The sequence below is a fragment of the Spea bombifrons genome, chromosome 2 (assembly GCF_027358695.1).
Source record: "Spea bombifrons isolate aSpeBom1 chromosome 2, aSpeBom1.2.pri, whole genome shotgun sequence".
In the NCBI taxonomy this organism is placed as follows: domain Eukaryota; kingdom Metazoa; phylum Chordata; class Amphibia; order Anura; family Pelobatidae; genus Spea; species Spea bombifrons.
The window spans coordinates 48,542,646-48,562,928 of NC_071088.1; positions in this window are offsets into that span (position 1 = coordinate 48,542,646).

Sequence of the window (20,283 nt, forward strand, 5' to 3'; positions counted from 1 at the left end):
ATATTTTGGATAGTCTCTTCTTATGTTCCTTATGTGTTCCCCTATTCTGATTCTTTATTCCTGTGTGGTCCTTCCTACATATTGTAAACTGAATGGGTATGTTAGAAGATAGATTACATTTTTGTAGGAACTTTTTAATGGCATATGTTTTATTTGTTTTGGAAGACTCAAACTCAGTGTTTCGCTGTTGCTTTTGCCTGGTGATTTAGCATGCCATACAATTCCCACACTTGTAAAATCATTTGCCAACTCAAAAAGGGTTTTTAATGTTATTGGTTTTTTTTTTTTAGTAAACTGTTGTTGATACTTAGTTTGCTTTTGAGATTTGGGGCTCCTCAAAATATAATTTTAGTATTATTTGGAAAGGTTTCCCATAGTGTTGGATAAAGCGTTAAAGTTGTGCAAATGGTGGTTGATTATCTGGCGTACTAATTTATGAAGGTTATCATAACAACAACTATTATTCAGCTGCTGATTCCTTTAATTCTGAGAAGGTGCTACATAAATACTAGGTGTTTTTTAGTAAAAAATTATACGTAACTGGAAGTTGATGCTCTTAGTGTTCAAGTTTCTATTGTGTCATGCAATATAGTGTGCTTTTTCAAAGATGGAAGTTCAAGCTTTCCTTTTCCTTTTTGAACATACAGCTCCCAGCCTAAACCATTAGGCTTGTGTAAAGGGACCAAAAACCATTTGGACAAATGTTTCATTTCGTTTTTTGGTTCACTTTTTTTCAGACAATAAATCTCGTGCCTTGCCTTTTTTAGTTTGGAAGTAACTTAGAGGACTTATTCCATTTGGAAAAAAAGTTAACTGTCACTCTCACACTCTTATTCACATTATCTCACAGGCTGTATCTCTAACCCCAGAGTTGTATCCAGTATTTTGAATTGCAAAATGTAGCATTGACATAGTGTTCCCTTGCACTTTGCCAAACTTGACTCTGATCATTTCGGTCTATTTACACTATGTGCAATGATAATCAATGTTAAATTGATACCAAAGCACTCAGTGGAACTATGATTCCATAACCAACTGAAAGCTAAAGCAATTAAAAAGTAGGCACACATGCACTTTAGAGTAAAATTAGCAAATCTAACACCATTATTTTAAACTGGATATAAATGTAACAGAAATCTCCATCACTGGGGCCACTGGGGAGGCCTGACAGCCAGCCTCCTCCCTATTGACTATGGGCCCTGACTTTGTAAAGACTCCTGTGGCTACCCCCAGCAGTATATCATCCCATCACTGGCTGAGGGGGTTATCTCTGGCAGACAGCCAGAATCTGCAAGCAGGAAGTAACCACCATTGTTTCAGTTAATATCAGATCCCCCCCACCCCTTGGTGCATTAATGTGTTGTATAAATCAGCCCCCCCCCCCAGTTCCTCCACTACAGACATTTACCCCGACCATCCCTGGAACTGGTTTCGGCCAGTAATAGATAGTGGAGGGAGGTTGAGACCCTATTGCATTGTTAATCCCGTTACTGCCCCTGTTGTCTCTGGGAGACAGATTAAGGGGGTGGTTTGTATCCCAATGTCTTGTTTTCTGTTAATGTGTGTTTCGCTAGATATATCCAGTCCTGTGTGTCTAAAATAAACAGTCTTAGTTTTGGTTTATACCCTGCAAGGAGTCTCGGCTAGTGACTGGGAAAACTGGGAAAGAATGTGTGTCCCAGGCAAAGAATGTGTGTCCCTGTAAAGGGATTAACAATACAAAAGGATACAGACGCCACTAAAATGAGGAATACACATTGTCTTGATTAGATCATCTCCCAGACCTTAGTGTGCTGTGTGTAAACAGTTAGGAAATGAAGGAAATAATAAAATAAATTTTTATTAATAACACACAAAAGGAGAACATTAACTGAGGGGTAGGGTGACTCTAGGAACCTTCACAGTCCCAAAATGCAGGAACCCCAAATCTGTTTCCGAGCCCATGGCACAGAGGCTTCCGTGACATTTCTCCCCCTTCGCAAAGAGACTAACACAGGAAGAGACCCCAGACGGGTTGACTCTGAAGTTTGTCAGTCCATCCTGTCCCAACTGGTCCCCTAGCCCAATTGCCCCTACAAGTGCAGTGCTCACCCGGCCAAACTCTGCCTCTCCCGATGAACATACCAGCCGCTGGAGAGAAGTGCCGACTGCCTCTTCTCCCTAGAGTTTACTCAGCCGCTGGGGAGTGATGCCACCTGCATCCCCTCCCTGGTGATCCTGCTGGAGGGATGGGCCGGTTGCACATGTTCTCAGGCACTTGCTCAGCTGCTGAGGACAGTGACAGTGCCTGTATCCCCTCCCTGGTGCTCCTGTTGCCACTGGGGAGGGAGGACAGGTTCTTCTGCTCCCAAATCTGTGAGCTGCCGCTGGGGAGACTGGCCGGCTGCACCATCTCCCGTGCACTCACTCAGCCGCTGGGGAGTGATGCCGCCTGCATCCCCTCCCTGGTGCTTCTGCTGCCACTGGGGAGACTGGCCAGCTGCGCCATCTCCCGGGTACGTACTCAGCAGCTGGGAAGGGATGGCGCCTGCACCCCCTCCCTGGTGCTCCTTCTGCCGCTGGGAAGATGGGCCGGCTGCAGCATCTCCCTGGATATCTGCCAGCCATTGGAGAGGAGGGACGATACCCTCAGCTCCCTCGATTTTGATCTGCCGCTGGGGAGGGAGGACCGGTTCCTCCACTCCCGGACTTGGGCGCTGCCGCTGGGGAGACTGGCCGTCTGTGCCATCTCCCGAGTACGCAATCAGCCGCTAGGGAGGGATGCCAGCTGCACCCTTCCCTGGTGCTCCTGCTCCTGGGGAGATGGGCCGGCTGCAGCATCTCCCTGGATATCTGTCAGCTGCTGGGGAGGAGGGATGACACCATCAGCTCCCTCAACTGGGATCAGCCGCTGGGGAGCGAAGACAGGTTCCTCCACTCCCGGATCTGTGAGCTGCCGCTGGGGAGACGGGCCAACTGCACCATCTCCCGGGCACTCACCCACCCGCTGGGGAGTGATGCCACCTCCATCCCCTCTCTGGTGCTCCTGCTCTGATGCCAGCTCTTCTGCTGGTGCCAGTGGAGACCGCAGTCCCATCCACTGCCACATACTCTGGAATAGGCTGTTCCCCCCTCTTCCCAAACCAGCGCACCTCTCCCTCTGAAGGGGAAAAACCCAAGTGCTCCCCGTTCGGCCTCACTATGGCTCTCTTCCTGGCCCAAAAAACATAAGAATGGCCGATGAGCCACACTTGGGGAGGAACACAACCTGTAAGAACAAAATAAAACCTCATATAGGGGCGCACGGCCGAACATAAGACAAATAGCACCTAGATTGTCACCGTCCAAAGCGCTGCACAGATGCCTTCGAAAAGCCCAGTCTGGAAGCCTCAGTAGCTGCTCCAATCCGAAAGGAGTGACGCTTGTACAAGCGACTAGGGAGTCCCAACGACGCCAAGGCTTTTCAAAATACCCGTATACATTGAAAATGGGACAAATGTTCCGCAAAAATTCCTTCACTGCAGTCAGCGGACAAATCGCTGACCCCTCAATTGCGCCAAGCTGCACCCAAGCCCCTTTACCAAAAACGTCAGTTTTTGACCGCCGGATCTTAAAGCGCAAAGAGTTCTCCTGGATCATAAGATCCTCCCTGAGAATTCCACCAGGCACCCGTTTGCTCAGGCAAAAGCTCCCCGATACGCAATGCCCCAAAGAAGGCAAAGGAAAAGGCTACCCGAAACAACTGAACCTCAAAATCGGATAGGCAAACTGACTGTAACAATGAAAGTAGCTGAGCCAAGAGCTCCACGGAAACGGGTCGTCTGAGGTACTGCGACCCTTTACCCCTCCTCCAGCCCTTCATGGCCTCCCGGACAATAAAGTTCTTTGTGCCTGTCACAGAATGACCTGTCATAAAAGGCCCCAAGGTACTCAGAGATGGCTCCAGCCTGTCTGGCAAACAAAGGCAGGAACTCCATTGTTTAATTAATTCCATCAATAGGATTGCTGCCAGGGGATTAAAGGTTGGGTTGAATACATGTATCTGTTAATTTATGTTAATGAAGTTCTATGGATATATGAGTCCATCTTTTACAACAATAAACTGTTCATTCCTGCTGTACTCAATTTAAGGTAATTGTGTCTACTTATTGGGTACACATAGCAGGGTTCCAAGGTATGCATGCTGGCTGGTGCTGGAAGTGATTCTGGGGACAACAGGAGGATACATCTGGGTGTTACTACAGCTCTCTTGGTGAACCCGTTACAGTGCCATCCTGCCAACTAGACAATTTGAAAAGAAAACTCAGGCCCGCTAATCGAGTGGAAGCCAACGCCGGAGTAACACCATTTTCTGCCCACTGGCAAATTAATGACAGCAACCCCTGCACCTGACTAGCATGAGCCCTCAAAGGCAGCCCATTCATGCCAGACCTTCTTATACCACTTCCACATGCTCACCGATACCCGAGTCCCGAAGTCTACTGGTCCAGCCCAAGGGCCCATAGCTCCTCCGGGTACGGGGTTCCCACAAGGTCGGCCTGCTACCTGGAGCATCCTGATGGCTCCATCAAATGAAGCATAGGATACCCTGCACAGGTCCGCCACAATATCATCATTCACCGATTCCCCTTTGGGATACGATAAATGATGAATCAGCCTGTACTTTCCTGGCTCCCGTTTGGGAATCACCCCCAACGGGGATACCCACAAGTTCACCAGTGGGGGGTCCTGAAAAGGTCCCGCCATGCGCCCCATAGCTACCTCCTTTGCCAACTTGTCCCGAACCACGCAAGGAAATTGAAAAACTGAACGTAAATTTTTAACACAACACTGCACAGGGCGATCAACAAACGGGATCCAAAACCCATTCATAAAACACTCATGTTTAAAGCGACAGGATGCCCACCATCTGCAGTTCTGGTAGCAACAGCCCGGCCGCCGTTGCCCGGCCGGAGAGGCAGTATTCGCTGCCCTTCCAGCCCCCGCCAAGAAAGGAAGAGAAACCCCCTTGGTGGGTAGCTGGACGCATCATGATGGACAACCAGAGGCCTATGTCCATCTGATTCCAACCAATTGATGGCCGTACCGCCAGGCATTGGTGGAACTGCTCATCATAGCGCCACCAACCCAGACCACCATGCGTCCTGCAGGCATTCCAAATCAAGTCCTGATATGTGAACAGAGGCAAACATTTTTCTGGGCTCTTCTCACCTATCACACTCATCAATATTGAAAATCCAGTTCCAGTTCCCAAAGGTTTTAGGTATCACTTCCCTCCTTGGGTGGAGGAGGAGCATCCTCCAACGGAAGAAGGGAAAATATTTCTAAAAATTCACCCTTCCAAATTTTTTCTTTTACCTCCTGTTTAAGGTGCAGGCCCAGGGGGCCTGACCAACACATATAAGCTGCACCCCGAGCAACATCCGCCAAGTCTCAATGAGACATTTTAACCCTTGGACAAAATCCCCTACAGCTAAAACCCTGTGACAGATCCAGATCTTGCAACCCGGCAGAAAACATAGTATGAGAGGCATACTCACTGTTCAGCGTCCGGCAGGGGCCCTGCAGCGTCGTCACTGCTCCTGAGGTGTTTGCAGCTCTGTATCCACTGGTCCTTGTCGCATCTTCTCGTGAAGCCACTGGAGTCCGAGAAGTCTGTGTCCGAAGCGAAAACAAGGGTGCAAACACCTCAGGAGCAGTGACGGCGCCCCTGGGGTCCCCCTAACCCCGTGGGTGTGAGAGGGTGCTGCTGAAGGGAAGCCACCCATAGGTGCCGTTAAACCAGGGGCAGAGGGAGTACTAATAAAAGCCTCCTCACCAGAGGGGCCGTAAACTAAATGCCTGTTGGTGCTCCCTTGCCCCCCAGAAGGTAAATGGGCCCTCCGGGCTGGGCCACCCTCCGTGTCACATCCCCAGACCCTGATACCTGAAAGCTGGGCCTGGCTACACGGCCAGGCCGACGGGAGCGCTTCCTGTACTTCTTCGGGTGGTCCGTGCCCTCTCTTCTGGAATCTTCATGCACCCAAGGGGATGCCCCAACCGAGGCCTGCGCGACCTCTGCGGCCTAAGAAGCCTGCCTCGCAGTAGCCGTGACTTGTGACGTCATGGGATCCGCGACCAGCCGGGCGGTCTCGCGAGATCCACGTGCGTCCTCCCTGCTCCGCCCCCATCTTGGTGGAGCCCGTGGTTGAGGCTGCCGCGGGGAAGAATGCCGCCCGTCCCGTAGAGACACCTCCTGGGACCCATACAGCCTCGGCTACACCAGGGCTCAGCCTTGCCGGAGGACGGGCACGCCGCCATGCCTCCACAGGCCCACCAGACCCCGACACACCTCATCTGTCCTGTGGTGCCACTGCAACCCCTCCATAGCCCTGTCCGCCCTGTGGGGCCACCGCAGCCCCACTGGACCCCTGCCTATCCCGGTGGACACCCCCAGTCCCACGAGTGGTGGAACACCAGTCGGCCGTCCCCCCACTTCGGCTACCACTTCGGCAGACCTTCCCCGGCTGTCAGAGATCAGAGTTCCCTGCACCTGTGTGGCACCGACACCGGTGCGGGGAATTCTCTCTGACAGTCGGGGAAGGTCTGCGCAATGGACGCAGACAACCCCCGCTGCTAGCCACACCTCCTTTCGGCTGCAGAGTAAGTTGTCTACGCGAATCTCGTAGACATCTACATGCTGCCCCGGCTGCATGACAGGGGAGTCAGAAGCACCGGTAAGTTTGGGGGGGGGAGTGTTAAATGGGGGCATAAGGCATTTCTGGAGGCAGAGTATTCTATGAAATGCCTTTTAACCCCCTTATTGCCACTCTGCCTCCAGAAATGCATTTTAACCCTCTATACGCCACTCTGCCTCCTGAAATGCCTTAAACCTCCCTATATGCCACTCTGCCCCATAATATGCCCTTTAACCCCCTTAATGCCAGAGTGACATATAGGGGTATTAGGCATTTCTGGAGGCAGAGTGGCACATAGGGGGTCAAAAGGCATACCATGGGGCACAGTGGCATATAGGGTTAAAAGGCATATCATGGGGCACAGTGGCATATAGGGGGTAAAAGGCATTTCTGGGGCAGATGTGCATAACTGGGGGGCAGGTTGGAAAATAGAAGGAAATAAAACCAAAATATTTTTCTCAATCATAGCTTTTATGAAAAAAATAGTTTACATGAATTAACATTTACTGGTAAAAAATTTTCTTATAGGGTCGTCTTATATTCAGGCTTTTTCTTTTTTTTCCTAAATTAATATTCAGATTTGGGGGGTCGTCTTATAATCAGGGTCGTCTTATAATCGAGCAAATACAGTATATATATATATATATATATATATATATAATTGTTAACAGCAATCACCATCCTACCATGCCCAGGTATACCCAGATTCCAGCACATACTAGCTGACTTGGCACTCCTATCATGCCCAGGTTCTAACATGTACAGGTTGTCTTGGCATGATAGGAGTGTGATTGCTGTTTGCAATCATATATGTATATATTAATATTGTTATTGATTATATATATAAAATTTAACCGCAATCGCACTCCTGTCATGCCCAGGCATAGTATATAGTGATGGGAGTTATTATGTACTTTAAAGCATAACTCCCATAATTATATAATGAGCAAGACATTGGCAAAGGTACAGGCTACAGCATAACATCCATCACTCTCACACACTTACTAATCCACATTTACTAATCCACTCTCACTGTCACTGAATGTTTTCCTACCTTTCCTCTGTCACTGTCACTTTTCCCACTTCAGCTCCTTTTCCTCCTCCTCTTCATTCTTCCTCCTGGCTCAAGTGGCCTGCACAGAGCCCTGAGCTTAGCCCCACTGAACACCTTTGGGATGAATTGGAATACATATTGCGAGGCAGTTGTTTCATGAGCTTTGTCTAGTCAACCAATTGTTTTCTGCTGATTGACCTCCCTGGCTTGGGCCCCCAGCCCAACAGAGTCGCTCGTACAGACTTTTAAAACCCCAATGCTGCAACTTACCCTGCAGATCCCACTGGTCTCCCTGTTCTATCAGCTAAATGTCCGTACAAGCGACTTTATTGGTCGTTCGTACGGACATTTAACTGATAGACCAGTGGGATCTGCCAGGTAAGTTGCAGCATTGGGGTTTTAAAAGTCTGTACCAGCGACCAACATTAAAACCCCAATGCAGCAGTTAATAAATGATAGAACAGGGAGACCAATGGTATCTGCCGGACAAGTTACGGCACCAGGAGTTTAACAGTACGAGCGACCCTATTGGTCGCCAGCAGGGTGCTCATCTGCCATCAACCATTGGCAGACGAGCCCCCTGCTGACGACCAATAGAGTTGCTCATACGGACATTTAAACTCCTGGCGCCAGAGCTGCTGCGGTACGCGTTAACCCCGTATTAACCCCTTAGCCGGAAAAAAACGAAGAAAAACCGAACACGAAGAATGTCCACGAATATTCGCCCGAAGAGAAGACAGGAACAGGCGAATATTCGCGGAATACGAAGATTTTTTTCCCCCCGAAGACGAGCACGAAGACGAACACGAAGAGCCCCCTGGTGCCCAAGTCTAGTTTAAACGTCTAAATAGTGCAACCAGATTTAGAATGAGCTCCTTGCTCAGGCAAGGGGCATGAGGAAATAAGTGGTGATAAGTAGAGATACAAATCAGACTTCCCATGCATCAGCTGAGGGCAATGATGATGCAGCACATAAAGTAAGTGACATGCTCCAGAGAACACACGCAGGTCTTCCAATAGTCTTCAGGACCAGACGTGGAAGGTGATGCAGAGCATGCCCGCAGAGCTGTGTGTTAGGTATTTGTTTAGTGTAAATATCTAAACATCTCCATGACCAAAGAGCACTTGGAACCACAGCTTTTAAGTCTTCTTAAATAAGTTAATTTATTATACAATTGGGAATGATGAAGAAGAGTGTGAGTAGTCATAGAGGTACAGGTCTCGCCTCTCTCAATGTCCTCTATTGAGTTTTTATACCCTTTTACGATTTCAGTTCTGTATGAAGTATTTCCATCTATGGCAAGGGCATACCAGATTGATTTTATTTTATCATTGCAATATACCAGTTATGCTTAGAGCCTCTCTCTTAGTCCATGTTAGTTAAAACACATGTTCCTATCACTCATGATTCCCTTACACCTAAAGTGAATGGATATATAGAATGAAAGAATGCAAGGCATTCTTACACTGTAACAGGACAAGTTCTGGAGGTAGGCGTGGCAACAGAAGGCACAATATATTTTCTGCCCACAGCCGTCGCCACATGACAAGGACGCGTAGCCTGTCGTTGCTGGAATGCCGGCTGCCACGAGTGACCACTGGAGAAGCCCTACAAGGAGCCAGCACCTGTCACCATGTGAGGAACAGGGGCGCAGCAGTTCTTCACGAACCTGCAGTGGAGGTAGATGCTGACCCTGGATTATGTTATTTATTAACAAATGTAATCATCCAAATCTTCTTTGAGGAATACAGTTGCATATATTTTTGAAGTTTATCACCAAATTGTACTATTTCATAAATATGGTAACCTAGTCATCCCCAGTAATCGGTTTAATTGAGTGATCAATATCACAGAAGGCAAAAAAGAAACCATTGCATTCTCCACAACTGTCAATTAGTTTTCTGGTTTTACCATTCGCAGAAAATTTTATATGTTTTCCTAATCTGGTATATTAATACCTATTATGGACTGCATCCCAAAAGTTTGATGTTAATTTGAGGAAAATGCTGTTATTTAAAAAAAAACACACAAGTACCCTAAGAAGCCTGAATATAACAGAGAAAGAGAGGGTTTTTTTAGGGTAGCACATTGAAAATATCTAAACCCTGATTATAGGCTGCACCTCTAATTTAAAGATTTTAAAGGAAAAAAGTGCCTATAACCCGGGACAATATTTTACATCAATGTTAATTTGGGGATTAAGCAAAGAGAAAAAAATGGCCAACCACCATGGGGTCAGAATGGTCAGAACATTTCATGGTGGGATTGATGGCATCCTTAGCATAAATTTGAACCTTATGGTGCATTTTTAACATCCTTAGAAAATTAAAACTATATAGATCATATGATCAAACAGGTTTCTGCAAAATGTCTTACACATTTTTATTTAAAAAGGCTGTAAAGCATCCTAAGTATTTTAGAGCATGTCAAATTGTAAAAAGAGTATGAGATGATCTTGACAAAATGCAAAATAACATACATAATTAAGTGCCAAAAATCAATGATACAAAAATGTATACATTGTTTTTTTTTACGTGTTACATATATTTATTCCATATTACTTTTCATGAAATGTGCATATTAGAGGGTTTTTTAAAGAACAGTTTATTTGAAAACTCACCTTTCTGCATATTTTTTTTTATTATAAATAAGCTCAGGCCCAGAATGGCCATCTGGTGCACTGGGCCATTGGCCAACAGCATGCAAACTTACTCCAGTGGCAGATTGCGTCCTGCAGTGTGCACTGTGAGAGTATGAAACCCCAACATTATTTGACGGCTACTGGTTTTAAAGATCTGCTTAATAGTCCCCAGTCATGCCCTAAATGAGAGAAAACTTTTTGTTTTAAATTGTCAGATGGTAAATTATTTTTAATTACAAAATCACTAAAGACACAACAAACACAAACATACCCTTGAAGCAGAACTTTTGAATTTTATAGCAAGACAGGAGGCTTCGTATTTTGCATTAACCTTCTTTACTGTTAACCTCCAGCAGCAAAACAGTTAACAGAACAATAAAAAACAACCAATAAGAACACAGCAACAAGTCTATAAAAGTCTGCACATCTTGGCACTCCTCCTCTTTCTTTGCTGCTTAACCTCCAGGTGAGAACATTCCAGTATATTTCTTTATTACTCATTTTTAAACTATTTTTATACATAATTTCTGTGCATTTATATTTATCGTTTATTTTCGTTTGTTCATTGCTGCGCTGCTATTGCGTTTTCCTTTTCCTCCCCTTACCCCGGCCTGCGGCCTGTCCTGCCGGCCGCGTGGTCAGGGCCTTTGCTACGCCCGGGGCGTCTCTGCCCTGCGGCTTTCTCTGTCCCTTACCGTCTGTTCGGCGGTTTATTCCCTTCCCCTTGAGGAGGTTTGTTGCCGCCTCCTGTCTACGGCGTTTCCGCGCTCTTCCGCGCGGCGTCCTTCATTTTCCCGCGCAGCATTTTTCCCTGCCCGGGTCCCCGTGCGGCGGCGGTCTAACTTACCTTTGCCGCTTGCCTCGGTGTCTCCCTGCTCTGCCCGCCGCGGTCGCTCGCTTGTATGCGCCGCGGCTGTTTTGGTTCTCCGTTCCGCGGCCTTTTCTTCTTTCCCGCGGCTTCCTGCATCAGTTAAACGCAGCTGCTCTTCACGCGCGGCTGCCGTTTGTGGGATCTGCGGCGTGGTGTCGGCTCGGGCGCCCCCTGGCGGCCCACACTACGCTGCACGTCATTTATTTATTTATTTTATTTTATTTTATCAGGTTTTGGGCCTTATTGGCCTCACGGTGTGCTTGTTTTGTCCTCTTTTTTCCTATTTGCTGCAGGTTCTAGGAATTTTTCTTTGTATAGGCTGGCCATATTGCACATTATAGGGGTAACCCCCCTTCTGCCTAGGCTCCTCTGTGCCCCGTTATTGCCGTTGGATACCCCTCGGCTTCGGTGACCCCACCGCGTTTCTATTAGGGTAAACCCCTGCGGTTATTGGTTGTGGTGAACCCCTCACTGTGGACAAATTCGGAGTGTACTGCACCTGCTTTAGGGGTGACCCCCTGTTTCAGCACTTCCTGTGTTATCGGGTAAACCCCGTTTTTGCTGACGGTCTCAGGACCTTGCATTTACTCACTCCTGTCGTTCTTTGTGTTCCTATAGACACATTTGGAGTGCAATGGCCGAAGAATCCCAAACTCAGATACCTGCTGCCGTTCAGGCTTGGCTCCGTGCTGCCCTGGCTGCGTCTCTTCCAACTGCTGAGGACTTGCATTCTGCTCGCCCTTCTCCGCCTCTCGCTTCCCCTACTGGGGTTGAGGATTCAGAAGCTGGCGGCTCCTCATCTCCTGCGGCCACAGCGGCCTCCCAGAAGCGCACCTGGGGTGAAGCGCCCTCCACGTCCGGGAAGGGGAAAGCTCCGTTAAAAAAGGCCCGCAGTTCAGCCTTTCCACTGGTTTCCCCTAGTGAAGACCTCACTGACTACGAGGTTATTGATGAATACTGTGCTGGCTCCTCTGGTCCGGCCTCTCCCATGCGGCACCGGGACTTCACTCCTGACCATCCTAAGCTCCCTCTCATCCCGTCCAACGCTCCTGATCAGCCGTTTGAGGTCACGGATGACCTGGGAACTCCGCTCTTCTACCCCAGGGCTCTGCGCCACCCTCGCTCTTCGGAGTGGACCCCATCGTCCCACATTGCGGAGTTTTTGAGATTCTGGATGCGTCGCCCCCTGGACAAGGAGGTGCGCCAGCGACTCCGTTCGGAATGTCCTCGGCCCACAGTCCGGGATAAAGTGCTGAACACGCCCGAATTTGACCCAACTTTTGTGACTTTCTTGACCAAGAATGGCAAGGACCCTCGCAAGGGCATTGAGTTGGGCCTACGTTCGGCTCAGGATAAACTGTTAGACGTCTCGGGCCCCTTAACGCAGGTGTTTCAAATGGCTGACGAGGCCATTGCTGACGGCTCTCCATTGGATCCCCACCTGGTCCGTGATTGGACTCAGAGGGCTTTATGTTTGCTGGGAAACGCCAACTGTGCGATCTCGTCTGAACGACGCAAGGCGGCCCTATTCAAACTGGATGCCAAGTTGGCCGACCTGGGCCCCAAGGAGCTGGGCGCGGACGCCAAGGGCTTGCTCTTCGGCGAGAGGTTCATCAAGGACCTCAGTCAGCATGTCAACCTGTTTACATCGCTCACTAAGGCCCAGACTAACATCAGACGCGTCTTTCGTACGGAAAGCCGTTTTTCCCCCAGAGCTGGTCGGCAGAGGGGTCGTGCCGCCAGCAGAACGGCCTCCTTTGGCTCTAGACCCCGTTTCCCGGACGCTTCCACCGCCTACCGTTCCCAGTTTCGGGTCCCGTTCTCCAGAGGCGGCTCCAGAGGCAGAGGCTACACGTCCACCAGAGGGAGATCAGCTTCAGGTAAGACTGATTCCTATTCTTCCTCATATTCCTGTCGGGGGTCGTATCGCCCATTTTTTCCATGCTTGGTCTCGCCTTACGTCCGATCCCTGGGTCCTTCAGACTGTAGTGGGTTTCCGTCTGGAGTTCCTCTCTGCGCCTTGCCAGGATTTTCCACCTCCACTCCCCAGGTTGTCGCGCGACGCCGCCGCCCTGGTCCACTCGGAGCTTTCTTCCCTTCTGGCGAAGGGCGCTATAGAAAGAGCGCACTCCCCTCCGGTTTTTCTCAGCAATATCTTCTTGGTGCGCAAGAAGTCAGGGGAGTTTCGCCCTGTTATCAATCTTCGGTCCCTCAACAGGTTTGTGGTGTATCGCCACTTCAAAATGGAGGGTATTCACCTCCTGCGCGACCTGCTCAGGGAGAACGACTGGTTCTCCCGGCTCGACCTCAAGGATGCTTACCTCTCGGTCCCGGTCCATCCCGACGATCGGCGGTTTCTTCAGTTCCGTTGGCGAGGCCGCCTTTGGCAGTTCACCTGCCTTCCGTTCGGTCTCATCTCCGCTCCGTGGTGCTTCACCAAATTGCTGAAGCCAGTCATGGAGTTCCTTCGGGCCCGCGGGATTCGCTCTATAATTTACTTAGACGACATCCTCCTCATGGCTCAGGACGTCGAGTCCCTTCGTCGCGATACTTACCTGGCAGTTCATCTGCTTCAGGATTTGGGCTTCGTGATCAACGAGCCCAAGTCGGTCTTGACGCCTACTCAGACCGTTCAGTTTCTAGGTTTCTCAGTAGACTCCGTAGCGGCGGTTCTCCGGCTTCCTCGCGACAAGGTCCTGGGCATAAAGAAGGAGATTCGCAAGCTCCTTCGTGGCGGCCTGGTTTCACTTCGAAATCTCGCCAGGGTGATCGGCCTCCTCTCGGCCTCGATTCAGGCCATTTTCCCGGGACCGCTCCACTACCGGGCCCTTCAGCGGTTGAAGACGCGGCATCTTCGCGTATCGGCTTCCTACGATGCGATGATCTCCCTGTCAGACGAGGCTCGCTTGGAGCTCCATTGGTGGTTGGTCCACATGGACGCGTGGAACGGCCGTGCCATTTTCGGGTCAAGCCCGGATTTTGTCCTGGAATCGGACGCAAGCCTGTCTGGCTGGGGGGCTGTTTGCGGCGACGTGGCTACCGGGGGTCCGTGGACTTCCGAGGAACGCGACCTTCACATCAATTGCCTGGAGCTCATCGCTGGCTCTTTCGTGGTTCGCAGTTTCCTGAAGGACGTCACTCATTGTTCGTTGGTGCTGCGCATGGACAACGTCTCGGCCGTCCGCTACATCAACAGGTTGGGTGGCTCGAGGTCCAGGCTTCTCACGGAGCTCACCAAGGAGCTCTATCAGTTCTGCCTGGACAACCATCTGTCCATCCGCGCGGAGTACCTGCCGGGCAAGGAGAACCTAGTGGCCGATTGGTTTTCTCGACATTGGAGGGACGTCAGCGATTGGCAGCTGTTACCGAGCGTTTTCCACACTCTCCATCTTCGTCGCGGCCCGCTACATCTGGATCTGTTCGCGTCCAGGGCGAACCGTCAGACGACCGCGTTTTTCAGTTGGCTCCCGGATCCGTTATCCTCGGCGGTGGATGCTTTTCTCCAGCCGTGGCCGCGCCGGGGAGCTTATGCCTTTCCCCCGTTCAACATGATCCTTCGGACTCTCCACTCGGTCAGTCGTCAGGGCGTGTCTCTCCTATTGGTGGCACCCCTCTGGAGGACTCAGCCGTGGTTCCCACTTCTTCTGGAGCTGTCGTGCGCGGATCCCCTGATCCTTCCCTCGACCTGGGATCTGCTTCGGTATCCGGAGGGGAACCCTCACCCTCTCATCCTCGAGGATCGGTTGACTCTCGTGGCTTGGTCAGTTTCCGGGGATCCTGGCATGTGCCGGGTTTATCGGAGTCGGCTCGAGATCTGCTCTGGGGATCCTGGGCTCCGGGAACCAGACGGTCCTACCTCCAGGCTTGGCATGCCTGGAGTCGCTGGTGTTTGGCTCGGCACCTTGATCCCCTTACGGCTCCTGTGACAGCGGTTCTTAATTTTTTGGCTCATCTTTTTTCTCTGGGTCGGTCGTACCGTACCATTAATTTGTTCCGCTCGGCCATCTCGGCGGCTCACGTCCCGGTTCAGGGCTCGGGTGTCGGTAAGGATCCTGCGGTCTGTCGTCTTCTCAGGGGTGTTCGCCTTTCTAGACCCCCTAGGCCTCGTTATGAGTCCTTCTGGGATGTCTCTCGGGTGCTTTGTTTTTTGGAGAGTTGGCCGGACAACGACGGTTTGTCCTTTCGCCAGCTTTCCGCCAAGACTGCCCTTTTGCTGTGCCTCGTCTCTTTCCGTCGGGTGTCCGACGTTCGGGCTTTTGATGTGTCCTCATTTGTTTTTTCTCCTACCGGGGTATCGGTCTCTGTCTCTCGTAGGACTAAATCCAGTTCTACTTCTGTTTCTTACCCTTATTTTCCTGACCGGCCGCGCCTTTGCGTGGCTCGCTGTGTTCAGGCTTATTTGGCCCGGTCGGCTCCGTTTCGGTCTTCCTCCTCTGGTCCATTTTTCATCTCTTATGTGCGTCCTTTTCGGCCTGTTTCTGTTCCCACTCTCTCTAGGTCGATCCGGTGGCTTCTTGTTTTGGCCGGTATTGATGGTTCCTTTGGGGCTCACTCGGTCCGCGGTGCCGCCGCCTCAGCGGCTTTCTCCGCGGGCTGTTCCCTTTCCGACCTTTTATCAGCGGCGGATTGGTCCAGGGAATCTACTTTCCGGACATTTTATTTTCGGACCCCGGCTCACGCCGCCTTGGCGTTGGTTTCGGGGCGTTAAAATTGCAAAATACGAAGCCTCCTGTCTTGCTATAAAATTAGGGATTAATCTAGCCTTGGTGCAGTATTAATCTAAATTTTATTAAAGACAGGAGGCGAGTATTTTCCCTCCCTTCCCCTTCCCTTATGTCTTAGGGTTTGTTGTTGAGGGGATTGTTGTCGGGTTATGATTGTTATTATATTGTCTCATTACCATACCTGCTGTTTTTTTCTGTCATGCTTGGCATATGGCTGCGTGGTACTTTCACGATTCTTTGTTTTGCCCAGGTCGTCCTCCGGTTGTCTGAGGTGTTGCCGCTGCTGTGGTCCTTTTCAGCGTGGTGTTGTGTTCCTGTGTTTCTCCCGAGTTGTTCCTGACTGTCGGTTCAGCTTCTGCGCAAAGAAAGAGGAGGAGTGCCAAGATGTGCAGACTTTTATAGACTTGTTGCTGTGTTCTTATTGGTTGTTTTTTATTGTTCTGTTAACTGTTTTGCTGCTGGAGGTTAACAGTAAAGAAGGTTAATGCAAAATACTCGCCTCCTGTCTTTAATAAAATTTAGATTAATACTGCACCAAGGCTAGATTAATCCCTAATTGCTTTTTATAACTAATTTAAAAGTATTAAGTTGTAGTAAAAATGTGTTCATTTTTGCACAAGATGATATATTGTTATAAACAAAAGAATGGCTCACCTTTCAATTTTCTTCTCCCCATGCAATTGGACGGTCAACTGTAAGTGGTATTATTGGAAAGTGAAAGTGTTTAAAAACAGTAACAACTCAGCCATTAATGGAAAAATAAGTAAAATCACAGAGTGGGGTCAACAAGTGGTGAGGTGCATGGTGCGCAAAAGTTGGCAATGGTCTGCTGACTCCATAGCTGAAGAGTTCTAAACTTGCAATGGCATTAATATGAGCACCAAAACTATGCGGCAGGACCTATATGGAATGGGGATCCGTGGCCAAACAGCTGTATGCAAGCCTCACATCACATCATGCCAGCGTTGGATCAAGTGTAAAGCATGCACAGTGTAAATGTGTTCTGTGAATTGACAAATAATGCATTGCTTTTTGGCAGTCTGAAGAGTGAGTCTGGGTTTAGCGCATACCAGGAGAACATTACCTGCCTGACTGCATTGTGCCAACTGTAAAGTTTGGTGGAGGAGGGATAATGGTATGGGGCTCTTTAGGGGCTGGACCAGGCCCCTAAAATTTTAAATAATTATGCAGTGATGTCACCATCAGGGGAACCATCTAATTCTTGCAAAATGTACAAAAAAGTCCAAAAATAATAAAATAAATAAAATTAAAAAATGAAGTTTATTATTATGCGCAAGTGCTAAAATTAGCGCTAAAATCTTCCCCAAAATCTTGACATGGGTGTCTACTTTAAAAAAATGAAAATTGGAGTGGCCTGGTTCAAAGATAGGGAATAGGCACAGACTGACCAAAATGGAAAAAAGCACACTTTCCAAATGTTGCCTTTTAGCCCCCAAACACCAGACAAACCCATGCAGTGTTATCATTGTAATCAAAAGATGTTACTGAACATATATTGGGGTTTTGTTTGACAGTGACATATACCAGGTGCTGTAAACCAGGTGCACAAATATTGGCAAAGGCTGGTGGTAAAATGAGTGCATGGGAAGGCTTAAATTACCATAATTTGAAATACCCTGGGGGCAGTAGGACCAGATGTTAAAGGTCCACGAATGTGGGGTATCGCTGTACTTGGGAGATATTGCTGAATACATATTGGGGTGTTGTTTGACAGTGACATATACCATGAGATGTAAATCCATACCTAAAGTGCATTTTTGTGATAAAAAACACAAAATAAATTACTACCAAAAAATTGACAAAGGGTGGTAGTAGAATTCGTGCATTGAAAGGGTAAAAGTACCAGCATTTTAAATACCTTAGGGTTTCTAGTTTTTAAAAATATATGGTTTGATGGGATAAATTAAAGATACCCGAAATAGCAAATGGGGCAGAATGACCAGATTTGGAAAACAATTGTTATTCAAACAGCAAAACGCTACTTGTACTTATTGCCCTATAACTTTAAACAGCATTAAACAGCACAAAAAAACATAAAAACATTGGATATTTCTAAACTCAGGACAAATAGTAGAATCTATTTAGCAGGTTTTTTCATTAGTTTATTTGGATGAGTAAAATATTTTCCAAATAAAATTGAGAAAAAGGTTTTTTTTTCAATTTTGCATCATATTTTATTATTTTTTTAATAGGAAATTAGATGATATGATCAAAAAAATGGTATCTGAAGAAAGCCCCTCTTGTCCTGAAAAAAAATATATAACCTGTGTGAGTAAACTAAATAGGTGAGGAGAAAATTATAGCTACACACCAGCACCGCAAAAGTGTTAAAACAGCCTTGGTCCCAAAGGGTACCAAAAAATAAAACACAGCCTGGTCCTTAAGAGGTTAATGGAAAACTTAATGCTTCGGCATATCCAGACATTTTGGACAAATCTATTTATTTCTGCCATTCAGGGACACACTATGAAGCGCATGATTTTACACTTTTCATGTGACAACACTGAAGAAATGACACTCTGCTACAATGTAAAGTAGTGAGTGTACAGCCTGTATAACAGTGTAAATTTGCTGTTCCCTTAAAAATAACTCAACACACAGCCATTTATGTTTAAACCTTGGCAACAAAAGTGAGTACACCCCTAGGTGCAAATGTCCAAATTGGGCCAGAGGTGTCTATATTTTGTGTGGCCACCATTATTTTCCAGCAGTGCCTTTACCCTCTTGGGCTTGGAGTTCACCAGAGCTTCACAGGTTCCCACTGGAGTCCTCTTCTACTCTTCCATGACAACATCACGGAGCTGGCGGATGTTAGAGGGACACCACTTAGCATAAATCAGCATGGTTTTATGAAACATAGGTCCTGTCAAACTAATTTAATTGCATCCTATGAAGAAGTTAATAGAAGTGTAGATCAGGGTGTTGCAGTGGATGTAATCTAAGTTAGTATTCAAACTGAAGGAAATTGGTCTAGACGCAAATTCTTGTTCTTGGATAGAACATTGGCTCAGAGATAGAGTACAGAGAGTTGTTATAAATGGTACATTTTCAAGCTGGACAAAAGTGATAAGTGGTGTCCCTCAAGGTTCTGTTCTGGGACCAATTTTATTCAACATAATTATTAATGACCTGGCAATAGGCATTGAAAGTCATGTTTCTGTGCTTGCAGATGTCACTAAACTAGGTAAAGTAATACAGTGCGAGCAGGATATTACTGTGCTGCAGAGGGATCTAGATAGACTGGGGGACTGGGCACACAAATGGCAGATGAAATTTAATGTAGATAAATGTAAAGTTATACACTTCAGGGTAGGGAATGCACAAGCAACCTACACCCTAAACGGTAGTGAATTAGGGATAACGACAAATGAGAAAGATTTGGGAATTGTTATAGACAACAAACTAGGCAACATGCGCAATGTCAGTCAGCATTTGCTAAGGCCAGTAAGGTATTGTCGTGTATAAAAAAAGGGCATCAATTTATAAAAATATAATTTTGCCTCTGTATAAATCAATGGTAAGGCCACACCTTGAATATGCTGTGCAATTTTGGGTACCTATTCTAAAGAAGGATATCATAGCACTAGAAAAGGTACAGAGGCGGGCTACAAAATTAATAAAAGGAATGGAGCACTGTAGTTATGAAGAAAGGTTAACAAATTTAAATATGTTTAGTTTAGAAAATACAAACCATTATGTGGAAATCAGAGCCGGCCTTAGGTGTTCAGGCTAGTTCTCTGGCACCCCGCTCAACAAAAAAGAAAGGGAATAAATCTAGTTTTAATTAGAGATTATTTATATGCAAGTGCAAACAAGCACAATAATATATAACTGGAAACACTGGTAACAATAATGTACCTTAAATACATTAAATATAGGAAAAAAGACAGCTAACAGTGCAATCTTTGTAACAAATTTTTTTCCCATTAAATATTGAAAAAATAGGCAATTATTTTCATTTGCACCCCCTCCACGCACCCTAGCATGCAATCACTCCCTCAGCTCCCACACCAAAAAAAAAATTCCACACTGACTCTAGATTAGGGGAAGACTGTGAGAGTCAGTCGAGTCTTCCCTCCTGACTCTACAGTGACTTTGAAAGGTCCTCTCTCCCATACTCATTCACTAAGTCACACCTCTCTTTTCCTTCCCCCCTGTAGTTCAGGTATAGATCAAATAAACAACACATGTAAACAACACTTATGTGTATAGCATTGCAGGTATAGTCCAACAGATTAACACACAAACCTAGCTTTGCAGCTATAGATGAACTGGAGATCACAAACTCAGCAATGAAGGTATAGATCAAATAAAC